The sequence below is a fragment of the Cydia amplana genome, chromosome 1 (assembly GCF_948474715.1).
Source record: "Cydia amplana chromosome 1, ilCydAmpl1.1, whole genome shotgun sequence".
NCBI lineage: Eukaryota > Metazoa > Arthropoda > Insecta > Lepidoptera > Tortricidae > Cydia > Cydia amplana.
Genome location: NC_086069.1, coordinates 24,125,976 through 24,142,569, shown reverse-complemented (window position 1 = coordinate 24,142,569; position 16,594 = coordinate 24,125,976).

Sequence of the window (16,594 nt, the reverse complement as noted above, 5' to 3'; positions counted from 1 at the left end):
GTCGCTTTCGTAAAACTAGTGCCCACGCCAATTACTGGGATTAGTTGCCAAGCGGACCCCAGGCTCCCATGAGCCGTGGCAAAATGCCGGGACAACGCGAGGAAGAAGACTATATTATACTATGAACGATTCATTCGTGATGCCAATAAGGATTCAATTTGTTGGTTTTGTGGCGTTAAGTTCTGTCGGTAAATCGCGCATAGTCGAAAAATTCCGTTATTAAAAAAATCAAAGAATAATTATTCGGTTTACAAGTGATTAAATATAGGTACTTGAAAGTTCCAGTCGTTGAAAAACTGAACTACTTAAAATAAACTTGATAAACGGTTTCATAATTGCGTGGTTGTGCAACTTAATGTAGGTACCTACCTCAATGAACCATGTCACAAAATTGTCGATATAAGTAACTTAGGTATCAGTTATTATGGCAATTTGGAACAGCACATCTCTTGCTCATATGTATTACTGTTAGTCTGTTATGGTGATACCACAATTTAAATGCCGAATCGAGCCCCACCGTGATTGCGGCCGCCATTTTGAATTTAAATAGTTAATTACGATGTTAATGAAGCTGGTTGAAAATAATATGTAGGAAAGTTTTGTAATGGAAATCGAATTACGGGTAAAAATAATTTTTTGTTATTTTGCAAAATGTTTGACTAGTCGTGATTTTTTCTATCGAGCGAAAATCAAAAAATCAGGATTCGAATCGCTGAAGTCCTTAAAGAAAGGGGTCAAGATTGATAATTAAATTTTTGCCAACCGTATATCCGTACCCGTGTGCAGGGATCGGATACCGGTATTTTTTGTATGGGAACGGAAACGGTATTTTTTCGTTCTTTGCTAATTACTTCATTTCTAATTGGGCAATCTAATAATACGAAGTCGTTACTTAAACACACAACTGAGTCCAACATGTCGAGTATAAAATAATTCGAAAAATATGGTTATTTCGATGTTTTTGCAAAAAACCGGTTCCGATCCCTGCCCGTGTGATCTAAAAAAGCCCTGGAACTTTTCAAAAACTCCATTCTTTGAGTCTACTGCACCTTAAAGACCAGTATGGTTACCATCAGTTTGTCACTGACATAAACACCGTCGAGAACGTAATTTACTTTCTATACATCCCGTTTGCACTAATATGCGAGTGCGAGCGAGATGTATAGAAAGTAAATTACGGTCTCGACGCGACGGCGTTTATGTCAGTGACAAACTGATGGTAACCGTACAGGCGTTATTTTCTAGCAATAGTAACTAGTATTATACAAACTAATGTTACTTTAAATATTGACATGTAATTTTTTTATTTACCAATAAAATATACATGAATACTGAACATAAAGTGTTTAAAGTAAACTAAAACCATGGCTCTGAGCGTTGATTGCGTTTTCCTTATCTATTGTGATGCGCCGGCCGCGCTGGCTGGGAGCTTGCGCTCGCCCGCTACAGAATGCTCCAATTATGTAGGTAATTTAATTTAGTCCCTAACTTAATTGTATTATTTTGTATAACGTGTAGGTAACTGGTAATAATGTGACATATAATTTTCTAGTTCTCTTTTAACATATTCAGGTGTTAATGTTTTCCTTCTATTAAGTTGATTTATTTAGTTTTTGCTTTTAAATTGAAGTTTAATTAATATGCTATTTGTTACGTTTCCAGATCCTATATGTACATACATATAGGCTACATAGCAAGTAGATAAAACAGAAGTCTGCATCAGACAGAACATAAAACAGAAGTATCTGTTCACAGTAACTAAGACAAATACTTACTTACGTACTTATAAAATTAGGAGGATATAGCTCTCCAAGCGTCAAAATAAAATGTAAATGAACATACATTTCAAAAAAATGGTAGGTAGGTAGGTAGGTACTTGTTTTTCTTTTACGCGGTTTACCAAAATCAGAACTGAATTTGTCAGCAGTAGGTAATTTTGCCTTAAAAAGTAATTAGGTAATTAGGTACTAGTTTATTCCTAAAACATTTTGGTCCTCATAGGATATCAAATAAATTGATTGATTGGCACAATGCCACGTGAGTGTCGGATTTCTCTCTTTCTTTTACGACACTTTAGCAACTCCATACCAAAAGACGCTAAAACAAAAATCGGCGGAGAACATATAAGAAAAAAGGGGACAATTGCTTATGCTTCTCTATACATATGTAGTCCTCATTTGACGATGAAAAATTAATTTTGGCCACTCGTGCTGTTATTGAAAGCCAAGTGAAATATGACCGTTGAAAACATTTAAAACATCAAAAGGGAAATACTCAGTGCTCCTGTGAAGGTTTCAAGGCTCAAAACGCAAACTTTGTGCCGTGAACATCACCATGAAGAACATAAAAAATTATAAATTTAATGCTTAGGTACCTACTTATAAAATTAACACTTTTAATGATTTAATGAAAATTAATGCTTAATACCATATTAATTCAACGTACAAAAACTACTTCTCCTTGAGATAATAAAATGGTCGTTTGTGGACGGATCTTAAAATTAAACACAGCCTTTTGACCAGATTAGGTGAAAACCCAAAACAAACCATTAACATAGTGATTCTTTGTTGTCCGCCTCATTAGCGGCGTTATGGCGAAAAATCTAACTGAAATCTCTTACAGATAACGTAATTAATATGTAAGTTTCGTGCCGAGGCCGTTGACCCTTGTCACGGTTACGGTCCTTTCCTCTATTTCCCGTATATAACGTCAGTAATCCCTTAAAGGAATTGCCTTCATTTTCAGCTTGTGATAAGTGGCTTGCGCCTTGTGTGAGCCAGTGTGAGGTAGGTAAATCCGTATTTTCTATTACTGGTGTAATTCCACTTTGTTTTTTGAGGTCACGTATTATGCATTACAACAATATCAAGGTACCTAACGGGGAAATGCTGCCCTAGCATGAATAACAAGCGTAAGAGCCATTGTAAAACTAGTTTAATTCAGACTTTGTTGCCCAATAATACGGTACATTATTGAATGAGATTTCCAACAGTTGTTACGATTTTTACCGACACGTAATGGGACAGAATTCGTATAATTTGATTAATTTGCCTTTCTAAACAAAAGTTTAGTCGGGTCATAATTGGATTAAGTCCTGAGTTAATTGGTCGTTCCAATTTCAGACAGTGTATAGGTACTTACTCAATGTTCTTATTGTCTGCGTAAGCGCGGTGCAATGCAAACCAGTTGTTTTGCCAAACCCACGATTTATTAATCCACGTAACGTCAAAGATACAACTTCCAGTTAAGGGTCTGACTGTTTTACAAATAAGAAATGTTAGGTTAAGTAGTCTGTACACGTCCAAAACATGTTAATGTTGTTATAACATTAACATCATAACCCAATTCCGGTAGGTACAGAAACTTTTTATAAACACTGCCTTAGGCAGCGCTTAGGCAATAATTGATAACTGACAGTAATAGACATGATATCTATCTAAGATATTCCTTGTTAACTGTGGAATACTTTCATTTACAAAACGGAATACCTGTACAAAATACATAAATATTGATATTTTTCGGATCCGGAATACATCTTCCATTCGTGACCCAATATTTGATTACACCAACCAAACATTTCACTTCCCAAGTCAGGCCTAATGACGTGCTGAATTCAAATACATGCACATGAGTAAGTAATGGACCTCCAATACCACCCCGAATACTAAAGAGCCGTCTTGGACTACTAGCCTGCTCAACGGGACAAAACACCTTATTACAATGTAGCTAGGGTATATTTTCCTAGTCACGGTATGGGTATGTTTATTATGAAAACAGTGGCGCCGGTTTGTAGTTTCTTGGGTAGTTAACCGTATGTGATCGGAATAGTTTTGTTTATATTCGATGTGTAAACTGCCATCTATTGGAATAATGTATGCAATGTAGAAAGCTTGTTTGAAGTTGTATTTGAGTTTAAACTGGCATAATTTATTGTAAAGTCTCCGTCAATAGAAATTGCTATGTATATATACTAACAACGTAACTTTGTTTTATCACTGTTTCTCTTTGAATTTTCACAGCACCTCATCAAACACCATTGAAACCATACACATATTGGCTACGTGCGAAGTACATGGTGGGAGAAAGTAAAGCGATCGCAGCGCTTGCGGTGGTGAAAATTGTAAATGAAAAAGAATAGCGTCTTTATTGTCTTTAAAATTTCATACAAGTTATATGGCTCGAACTGGAACTTTAATTTACGATTACTCCTGAGATATAAATTGTATGGTGCAATGGACCATTGTAATCTGTATGAAATGCTTAATATAACTAACGTAATTAATTTGATAATAATTGATACCGCCGTAATAATTGATTACCGTGTAAAAAGCTTTGCAAATGCCACATATGATGTGATCTTTTTCTAGAAGTTAAGTATGAGTATAGTAAGTTATCCTTTAAAGATAGACATACACCATCGCGGACTTTTTTGTAGACCCATGAAAGAGAGACAACCCCACCATACATTGTATTGTTATAGCTCAAACGGATTAGGCAGCGTTTTCGATTAAAGCTCCTAGCCAGCGTGTTTTTTTCCGACATCATCGTCATATTTCAACTATTTTAAACAAAACCTTAATAAGTTATATACCTAAACCTTCCTTAAGAATCAATCTATTGATAGATGAAAATCGTGTGAAAATCTGAACAGTAGTTTTTGAGTTTTGGAGTAGTTTTATAAGATGTAGTAAATTGACGTTTTCCCCTAGAGTTGCGGATGCTAGGTTGCGTGACAGTCGTGCACGACTGCATCTATGATGGGTAATAGTGTTGTAACTAAAGTTTGTGATATAAACCCGCTTTTAGAGGTTATACGGATTTGGGTTCCTATTAAATATTTACTGAAGTGGTAACAACAGGTACTTTTCTTATGATAGATGTCGCTAAACGCATTCTTAGAGCTTGTGGAACAATGAAGAATATAAATATGATTCGCCACAGTTGGGTAGGTTTCGGTAGGTTGGTTCGTTGAGCGGCGCGGCACCCGCGGCAGTGTCCCAGAGCCACTTCTTTTCACATTAAAGGCGGTAAATTTTCACATTTTCCCATTTTCCCGTACTTACTCCAAAAATGCAATAATCTGTTATAAATAATACCTAACGTTGTTCTATTTCCCCTGCGCACTGTTCAATTAAACTGTGAGTTACTTACTGTACTACTGTTGAGTCAGTAAAAAGGTACGTTAGTGCATTGTTATTCGTCCGAATTTTAAAACGGAATTTGTAATATTCATCCATTCACTAATTCATTCATTTTCGGCTTTTAGTAGTTAGAGTCGGACCAAGCTAACTCCGCATGACATTAGCAATGAGAAAGTGTGGCAATGTATCAAGGAAAATATGTCGTTTATAATGACACCGCCTCGCTTTGTTCTATCTAAATATTCCCAACTACCTAATGTATTCCCAACTCCTACTATTAGGTACCTCGTTCTCATTAAACAAACATTAGCACTGGGACCCAGTCACCGATTAATGCAAACAAACGAATATGCAGTCTTGTAAACACAATAAACACCAGGACTACAAAAGCGAGATCCCAGTGATACCCAGGATCAATTCAATTTGTAGCTTCCAACAATCAATGCTGGAATTACTGCGACGTGCCTGTTAAAACCGTTGTTCAATACAGTGTTTGAAGGTTGATTCGAGCCGCCACGCATTTAGGGCTTGAAGTAGCAAATTCCCGGCTAATTCTAGAGAAAAAACGTTTGTGTCGGGACTTCACAAGTAGCTGAGCGCAGGGCAAATATGGTACCTGAGAAAAATTTCTTACCGCCATTTGGAAAATACAAAAAAAAAATTGTTTCTTAAGTACATTTTTATTGAACACATTTAATAATATTATAATAATAAATTCAGCCTAATATTACGTGTTTATAATATTTTTATATTGTTTTTGTAAGTGTTTTTATATTTTAATTTTATATCCATATTGTAATAAAACCTAACTTAAGACGAAAAATGAATAAAGAGAATAATAATTCAGCCTATATACGTCCCACTTCCACTACTGGGCACAAGCCTCTTATGCCCGAGAGGATTTAGGCTATAGTCCCCACGCTGCTATGAGGCTTGGGGACTTCACATACACCTACAAAAATACAATGTTCAATAAATATAAACTTGAGCACTGCACATGTACCTATTGCATGCAGTATATATGCAGTTATTCTTCATCTACCATTTAATCAACAAAATGGAATCTTCCACAAAAGCTGCAGTATTAAACCTGGCACACAATCAATTTTATACTCTCTCAAGTCAGTAAAGTGGTAAAGTAAAATTTCAAAGAATTTGCCATAAAAATAACATTATCTGCAAAAAGCTATCCTAGAGAAGATCCACGGGGAATACCTAGAATATTGCATGTAATAACATCTTTCTCTTGTGTTCGTAGTTAGTTTCTCAATGCGGGTTTTCAGGTTTTCACCTGGGGGCTTCAGGTGCGGACTTTAAAGGAGATTGTAATACCTACCGGCAGCTTCACGCTAGCATCAACAATATACCTTTAATCAAATCATTCGTGCATTTGTTAACTTTGGTGTAATTTGCAGGATTTATGGACTGGTTTAACTGGAGCCATACCAGGCGCCTTACTCAACACATGCTCAATAGAGGGATCACAGACAGGCCCTTAGAGCCTGCATAGAGACAAAGAAACAGGTAGCACATCATTCTCGAATACCGAGAACGGCACCTTGGATCACGAGGTCTCTCTCCGAGAAGTTTTTGGTAAAATTTTAGATGAGGGTGTGCTATGTTCCTGGTAGAGCTGGGTTGGAAAGAGTAGCCGACAACCCATCATATAAGTGAAATTTAAGATAGTATTTTTGTATTAATAGAAAATAAATATTCGTCAAATTGCGTCAGTTAGAATTAATGTAATAAACTCTGCACAGATGTTGAATTGACAAATCGTGGTAGTGCCACTATAGATATCATATTTTCATAGGATTTTGGCATTTATGGTGGCATTTACACATTCTGATAGCTCGAAAACTGTGCAAATTAAGCTTTGTGCGACTCCTAGGTATTGTCTTTTTCAATTTTACGTTTAACAAACGTTGTGAGATAGGTAGCAACAATTTATTCAAATAAATTACCCATTTTCAAAAATGGAGCCCGACCATCTCTAGACTCGTAGTGACATCTACGCCTACGCCCCTGCTCAACTCACGCTCGCTTCTACAGCGTGTCCCTCAAACAAACGTGAGCGGACGATAAAGTGGCTACTCCGTTAAATGCCCCCCTCCCGCCTTTACCCTCGGATGGGGGATAACACTGGCTAATGAAACCTTTTTCCGCGATCTAGTTTAAACTGGTTTGTTTCGGATTAATAGGCAGTCAGGGAGCTGACTGTTATTCGATTGCTTTTTGTTTTTGGTTGTCGATTGCAGACATCTGGCTTTAGCGGGGTTTGCTGTGTCGAATGACTGCGTGCTGTACAAATTTGTGACCATACGGAGTTTTTTGCACTCGTTATATTTGGTACCTACCTATATTTCGATATTTTCGATTATAATAATTTATAAACAATTTGGTAGGTACGTTTCCAGATGGCTCATAACAACACATTGATAAACGTTAACAGTTCTAGTAAAACAGTTTGCAGACACCATTTTGACTAGTTTTTAGTAAGACTTTTTACCCGGCCCGACATGGTTTTGACAGGTTTTTAAATATGTATAGGTAAGTAAATATTTTTTTATTTCTAATAGGTAAATATTTTACCTATTAGAAATGCCCGCTTTTATGGTACCGATATGGCCACTTTAATTATCATAGAGGTAATTTTAATGGCACTTATTCTGTCTACAGCCATTCAGGCATTCTCTGCAAATCAAATTTATAGGGTTAAACAGAAAAGTTACATAGTATTTTTATATTTAAACTAACTCTAATAACTAATGAGCTTAGTCATATTTCAATTTGCTGTAAAGTCTCAAGTGTTCACGGCGACTGTCGACGGTAATAAATGTTGCAAGCTTTCTGCCCACAAGACAGATGTGGGGAGGAATTTTGCGCTGTTTTTAGTTCCCTAGGGACGGAAGGATAGCTCGGCTATTAGTGTTACTAGACGTAAAAAGAATGTTTACTTAAAATAATTTGATATAGATCTATAATGTTTTGGGCTACTTTTCTAAATCGTTTGTTCTTGATAACCTCGTCGATAAAGGTCATATTAAAATGCCTTGTCTGGGCTGCCTGTCAGATTTGAAATTGTTTTTTTTTTGTTTTTCAATTTAAAGGGGAACGTACCTATTGAGTACGAGTAAAATAGACTTAATTTTCGCACCAAATGTTTTAATAATTTCATATAGGTATTGCTACTTTATTTTTCCATCTCTTTACCCAATTACCATAAAGTCCATAAAAAGTGTTGAAAAGTTTTAAAATACCTTAGGTACCTATCCGTTTAGAAATGTTCATTAAAACAATTGCCAGAAAGTACTGCGCTTTAACAACAAGAGCAATTTAATAAAATTTATCAACCCACGTTAATTTTGCAGTAAAATTGTTGACATCTTATTGCAAAATGAATGTGGGTCGACACATTACCTATTGCTTATCAGCAGTGATCGTTAATTTTCCAGCAATTTTGGTGCAGCATTGTTGGTTAAAAACATCTGTATGGCCTACTCTAGGTGAAATACATAATTAGGGTTAATAACAGTAATATTATTTAACCCTAACCAATCCTCTTCCTAGAAAAAAAATGGAAGAAAATCCTTTATTTTTACTATGCTGCACCACAATTGCTGGAAAATTAACGATCACTGCTTATCAGTATCCCGTTATACGAGGGGTGTTCAAAATATTCTCGGTATGAGAATGAAAACAAATAAGTACGAAAAGTTTGATATTTTTATTTTTCAATATACTCCCCCCCTATGTTCATACACTTAAAAGATCGATCAATTATTTTTTTTAATCCCTCGTAAAAATATTTTTTATCTTTCGTGTAAAAATGCTCCTCCACTGCCGCCTTCAATGCTTCATCGTCAGAAAATTTATTTCCACGCAGATCCTTTTTAAGATTGGGGAGCAAAAAGAAGTCGCTGGGGGCTAAGTCCGGACTATACGGTGGGTGAGTAACAGTTTTAAACCCACATTCAACAATAGCTGCCTTGGCAATATGAGCAGTATGGACGGGGGCGTTGTCATGCAGAAGCAGAATACCTTTGGTTAACTTTCCTCGCCTCTTTTCTTTAATTACATCCTTTAATTGACGTAGAATGTTAGCGTAGTACTGTCCTGTGATATTTACACCTTTTTCTTTATAATCGATTAGTAATACTCCTTCACAATCCCAAAATATCGTGGCCATGACCTTGCCAGCTGAAGGGATAACCTTGAACTTCTTGGGATGAGCTGAACCCTTAATGTGCCACTGCATGGACTCTTGTTTACTCTCTGGGTCATAATGATGAACCCAGGTTTCATCTCCAGTAACTATTCTTTGCAGCACCTCATCAGGATTTTCATCGCACAGGTCAATAAAATCGGAACAACAAGCTACACGCATGTCTTTTTGAAGCCGAGTCAGCATTCGCGGAACCCATCTTGCACTTACTTTTGACATATTAAGATGGTCATGTATAATATCATGTACGGTACCAATAGAGAGATTGGTTACTTGTGCTATAGATTTTACCTTCACTCGACCATCTTCCAATATAAGTTTTTCCACTTTATCAATATTTTCTTGTGAAGTAGCTACTACAGGCCGGCCAGGTCTAGGGTCATCTTCAATACTCTCCCTTCCGCGTTTAAACTCGCTTGACCACTTTTGAATGGTAGATAAAGAAGGACCAGACTCACGGTAAACACAATCCATTTCCTCTTTTATGGTTTTTTGATTTTTACCCTGTTTTGTCAAGAATTTTATCACGCATCGATGTTCTAATTTAGTTAACATTGTCAATTCGCACATGATGTTCATGTTTGTTCAGCAATTGCAGAAAAACAAAAGACTATCTCGGTTCGAATTATACTTTTTTTTAATGTCAATGAATAAACCTTAGCGGCCAGTAACGAAAGAAATTTTAGAAGAGGTCGTAAGATATCAATACCGAGAATATTTTGAACGCCCCTCGTAGTAAGGTATGTCGAAATTGGAATAATATCAAAAGCTGTCGCAAAACAATCCACAATAATAGGATCAGGACCTATTGCTTGCATCGTAGTAACATTTTGCAACACTGTTAGATTACATGTGTTAAAACGATTGGATGAAACGCCGGCATCTCAGCAACTGTGTTTCATTTTCGATACAATTTATAAGCTTTTATTGCTGACTGTGATCTTTTAGATCAGCTCGATATTACCTCGATATTTAGCTCGGCATTAACCTACTGTATTGTCTCCTAAGTTTTAGACGTACGCAAGAATTTAGCTCAATCACCGTTTTATGACCAAGTCCAGTCTACGAAATGCAAAATATATTTTGGTAAAGTTTCTGGACGTGTACGGTAGCGTTATTATATAACATATAAAAGTAGAAAGTTACCAAAATTTCTAACAATCTTGAATGCTGTTCATGTTGCACTGTTATTTGGCAATCAGTTAGGTACGAAATATGATGTTTAAGTATTTTTAGGAAATGGGCCTTTATAGATTCGTTAGCCAGTTTTGAATTGGAAATATTTTTAACATTTTTCAGCTGGCTATCATTTCAGATATCGACTCCAAATTTATCTGCCAACTGAAATTGTTATTTGTTTTACAAGGGCGCAAAGTTGTTGTTTAACAGCTTGTGCTAATTTCAATACCCGAGCAAGTGAAACATTCCAAAGTTGCACGAGCGTAGCGAGTGGTGTGAAAAGTGGGATCTTGAGCATTGCGAGGCACGAGGGTTAAACAAATTTTGCCACCGAGTTAAACACAAAGTTATTCACCATACCAATGCGAGAAAAATACTAACTATAAAACATTAACTACACAAAATAAAACCAATTCAAATCCAAATGAACGTCATTAAATATTATGTCATTCAAAACCATCATTTAAAAGCCAATTCTTCCAGTCAACATGCAACGTTTTGATCAGATTTTGAACAATCAAGAGAGCCTTTACTAGCTGGTGTGGTGGAAATATTTTTTTTTCCTACCAACAACCAGCGCCATGGCTAAGGACGATATCATAGTCATCGGACTCATCGGCATATGCTGAGTGGCATCCATTTTGGTGGTTTGTATAGAATAAGATATTTGTATTATACGTTAAGCTAGTATTTAACACCAAATAAACCATTTCTATTTCCATTCAACACATTCAGGTTTCAAGCTAGAATAAGACAGTTAGGTGGGTCACCGCAACACTAACTTTTGCTACTTCAATAGTTACAGAATGTCGAAGAACACATTAATTCAAGTTTCGCGTTAAGATACAGTATCTGCACTTGTACAGTCGCCATCAGATATATCGGAGCGGCCAAGGTGCTCACAAACATCGGAACACACCTCTTTTGTCAAGGCGTTAGAGTGCGTGATCAGATTTTGTGAACACCTTGGCCGCTCCGATATATCTGATGGCGACTGTACCCCACCATTATGTAACTTTGTCCGCTTACATTTGCTAGATCGATTGCGGCGTCCGAGCAACAAAGTTCCCGTTATATAAGGAGGGACCGAGCTAACTTCCTTTTCCCTAAGTTGCTTTGACTAACAACTTGGTTTTCACATACCTACTCACATTCAAGTTTAACTTATGAACTTATATGTAGATCAGATGATAATGTAGTTTAAATATCGTGAGTAAACTTTGTGTTGTTCAAGTTGACTAAGTAATCGAATTTTGACTACATTGTAAACTCACAGCCACAACCAGTCACAACAACTACTACAACACAGAGTAAAATTATAGGTAATTCCTGTCAGTTCAATACGTATACCTATACAAATGTACGTTCTATACCTATCTACATAAAATGTTTTTGCTTATAGCATATTCATTAGAGCGTGTACGTAAACTGCAGTAACATTATGTAACTTTCGGCTTAGATTTAATAAATCGATCCATGGAAACAAAAGAAGGAGGTTATCAATTCGGTTGTATGTTTTTTTTTATTTTTATTTAATGTTGATAAGCCAGTTGAGCCTTCTTCCTCCTCTTCCCCTGTTGCCATTTTCCCTTCTAATATTAGCCACACAAAAACAGGAGAGAAATGACAAAGGTGGTCGCCGACGTCCGTCCGTTAGGCACGACAAATAAAGAAGCTTTGTTTTACTTGAACTAAATTATTTCGGTTCACAGCTCAAATACACGCTTCACTTCTTGTATAAGTCCCACAGTAAAATCGCTGAGCACGTCCTCATCTAAAGCTTGCCTGCTTTTTACTATCTTGTAGAAGTGGATTTGCGTAAAATGATTGCATAAACGAGCAAAGAAATCCAATAATCCACGGAGTTGCTGAATAAAACAAAACTATCCGGAATTGAGGCCCTACCGCGAAAAATGAAGATGGGAATCTGTTTATCTGCCTCTTTATCGCTCGAATACGCAAGAGCGATTGAGAGGTAGATAACGCAATTTCGATTCTCATTTTTGCGGTAGGCACTGACATAGAAAAGTAAGTATTACTCTGCGGTGAAAAGCGTATTCTGACCTGGGATTTATCTATAGATGTTTTATTTGGCAATGATTTGGTTGTAGGTAAAAGTAACTTATATACCTACATGTAACCACTGACTCGGATTTCTAAGAACAAAGAAAGCCTTTCTCGAGGCGAAGGGAAGGTTGAACATACGAGTAGGTACTATATATTTGTAGGTAGGGTTATTCCCACTATATACCTAGTTACCACCAAGTTGTTACCAGTGGTAACTACTGGGAATTTTTGTCCCACCTTTTACCACTGGTAACTACTGGAAAAAAAAACCCAGTAGTTACCACCAAACCGAGTTGGTGGTAACTACTGATATACCAATTAATTACGAATACAAATGATGTACCTTGGTGGCTTCTATAGATCAACTCGAAAACAAGATGGAGCATATAACACAACTTTCTATGACCGCACATAGGTGCTTCTGTAATTAAATATATATAGGAGCGTAACCACTGATTTGTGATGTCCGGTGGCCGTTGCTAGATTTTCATGCTTTAAGATTTTTAATGGATTAAAGAGACAAGAGAAAGAGAAAAGAAGCAGATAATTTTTTAAAAGTTATTTAGTAATTAATGAAAAAACAGTGTACTTACCTACTTATTTATACATAAACTGAATAAAGAATAACTTCATTAGTCAGAATTTGTCCGCAAATCTTACGCTAGTATTGTAAAAAATTTAATTACTTACCAGTTAAATGCCGTTTCCATTGACTTTTTGTACAATACTGGTACCAACGGTTTTTAAACCTAGACCAAGTTTTATTACAAACTACGGACCACTGGTTTAGCTTCAATGAAATTTAATTCGCAATCTTGTTCGACAACATTCTATAGGTATGGTAAATCACAGTTGGCCCATTATATTCCGTTTACTGCGAAAAACAGACAAGTACATAATAAAAACTGACTGTCCAGTATTAAAATTAGAATAAAGGTAGCATTCGTATGACGACGACTGCAGAAGCATATAGTACACTGCAGTACTGTTGCAGTATTACTGCTACGGCGTCATCCGAATGTCTCTTCCTGTCAGATTCCTCCACTTATTTTATCTATGCAATTAACAGTGAAAGCGTCTGCGTTAAGGTCGCAGCAGGAATGCTGCGACAGTATTTTCAAGAAGAAGTTTTAATTGAGAAAAATGCTGTCGGTATGGAAAAAAAATACTTGCAGAGACGTGTTAATTACCAACATAGTTAAAAAAAAGAATTTACAGATTGTTAAAGGGTTGCAACGCGTATGTGACTCCTCTGAGGCCTATGACCCAAGATAAACGGAAATGATGAGCATGAGTCGGTATTAGGCTTTAGCAACCGCTTTCTATTAGACAAACTCTAAAGTTTGTTTACCACGCGGTATAAAAAAGCGGCCAAGTGCGAGTCGGACTCGCCCATGAAGGGTTCCGTATTTAGGGGATTTATGACGTATTAAAAAAAAACTACTTATTAAATCTCGTTCAAACCAATTTTCGGTGGAAGTTTGCATGGTAATGTACATCATACATTTTTTTTAGTTTTATCATTCTCTTATTTTAGAAGTTACAGGGGACACACACACACACACATTTTACCACTTTTGAAGTGTCTCTCGCGCAAATTATTCAGTTTAGAAAAAAATGATATTATTAGAAACCTCAATATCATTTTTGAAGATCTATCATAGATACCCCACACGTATGGGTTAGATGAAAAAATTTTTTTTGAGTTTCAGTTCTAAGTATGGGGAACCCCCAAAATTTATTGTTTTTTTACTTTTTTGTGTGAAAATCTTAATGCGGTTCACAGAATACATCTACTTAACAAGTTTCAACAGTATAGTTCTTATAGTTTCGGAAAAAAGTGGCTGTGACATACGGACGGACAGACAGACAGACAAACAGACAGACATGACGAATCCATAAGGGTTCCGTTTTTTACCATTTGGCTACGGAACCCTAAAAACAGTGGCGAAGAGGCTCTGGGGATTGCGAGTCTTTATTTTGTATCTCTCTGGCTTACTGTGATGCACGGGAAGCTCCGGCAGCATGTTGCGGGCTAAGTGGTTGTACTTGTTACAATTACCTATTCCACAGCAGCCAGTGAATGCGTCGGTAATGCCCTAATGGCGAGAGCGATTTGACGGGCTCGCGGCGAGATACTTAATCGAAATATCATCATTCCATATCGATCTGTAGCGGCGTGTTTATATAAGCATGTTCAAATCACGACAAATTATCCTATAAGTAAATGCTCAAATGCTGCTTAGCACAGCCCTAATATGAAGAAAATTTGTCTACCTCTAAAGTGGAATTTATTCGCAAATGTATTCAAAATCACCATGATGTTTTATTTTACCTGCCGAAATGATATTTCTTACATAGGTATATACTTGTATAGGTATGTAGATAAATATGATGTACCTGTCTATGTATTGGTATTAAATAGTAGTACTCTCCTTACCCAATAAGGAGCACATTTGATCACTACATAAGTAGGTACATCACTTTTAGAACACCTAAGATGCTGCTACCGTCTCTAAAGAGGCCCACTGATTAACAGTCCGCCGGACGGTATCGACCCGTCAGTTGTTCGGAACTGTCAACATTTTGTTCTAACTGACAGGCCGATACCGTCCGACGGACTGTTAATCTGTGGGCCCCTTAAGAGACTCGCAAACCTTCATCCCAGGATCAATTTCTTCATAAATGCTAATTTTTTCTTACGCGGCTTCGCAAAAAAGGCTTATTATGCCTCCAGGCGGTTCCACCCAAAGGGAATTTGCAGTTAAATGTGTTTTCCGCCATCCTGTAAGAACCGCTTTATGAAGCCGGCGTTTACACATCTATATACCTACATGTATATACTATTTCATTTTATACCAATATAAGGAAGCGCTGGTGGCCTATCGGTAAGAGCGTACGACTTGCAATCTGGAGGTTGCGGGTTCAAACTCTGGCTCGTACCAATGAGTTTTTCGGAACCTATGTAGGTACGAAATATCATTTGATATTTACTAATCGCTTTTCGGTGAAGAAAAACATCGTGAGGAAACCGGACTAATTTCAATAAGGCCTATTTTCCCCCCTGGGTTGAAAGGTCAGATGGAAGTCGCTTTCGTCAAAATGAGTGCCTATGCTATTCTTGGGATTAGTTGCCAAGCGGACCCCAGGCTCCTATGAGCCGTGGCAAAATGCAGGGACAACGCGAGGAAGATGATGATGAAAATAAAAGTTAAAACTAAAGTAGGATTAGGTACTGTGAAATTACAAATTAATCACTCAACACACAGGCAGAGTCCATTCAAACAGTCTAAAGCGCTGGGACTTCCTGCGTGTCTTAGTTCGAGATACCGGTACAGCTAGCGTTAGCTAACTGACGACACAAAGGGCTTGACGACTTTTCAAAATCTAAAGGCTCGATGAATAATTAGCAGATTCAAACTATCTAGTGACTCTTGGAATCCTAAATTTACCATGGATATTGAATGTATTGAAAAGGATGAAGCCAGTAAGTCTGACGGAAAAAGAGAGCTTTCACGACGCTTTAGAATCCAAAGACTTACAATTTTAAAGCCAAGCTTGAAATAACATCAAATTGGCTCCTTAGCAATTTTAGAGTTATTCATATTAAAAGACAGTTTTCCTCCGACCCTTGGGTCAAAGCTAGCTGCACTATCAAGATCTTGACGTTTTGAGAACACAATAATGGACAATGGCACTTGGGCGAGATAAAACTGAGTCAAGTGCCGCCGCACGACAAACGGGACAACGCGCATATAAAGCTAGTGCTTAACCTCATTTTAAATAGGTTTATGCTGTTATTATGCGTTTGTTTACGAGCCTGCGTCTGTTACAAGTACCGGATCCAACCACAGACTTCCTCAAGAATCTTCGTAAAAGTTAAATAAAAAATAAACAGATTAAAGAGACTCATCTTCCTAGTTATCCTGGCTTTTTGCGATGGTTCAAGGGAACCTGGGGTCCGATTGGCAACTAATCTTAA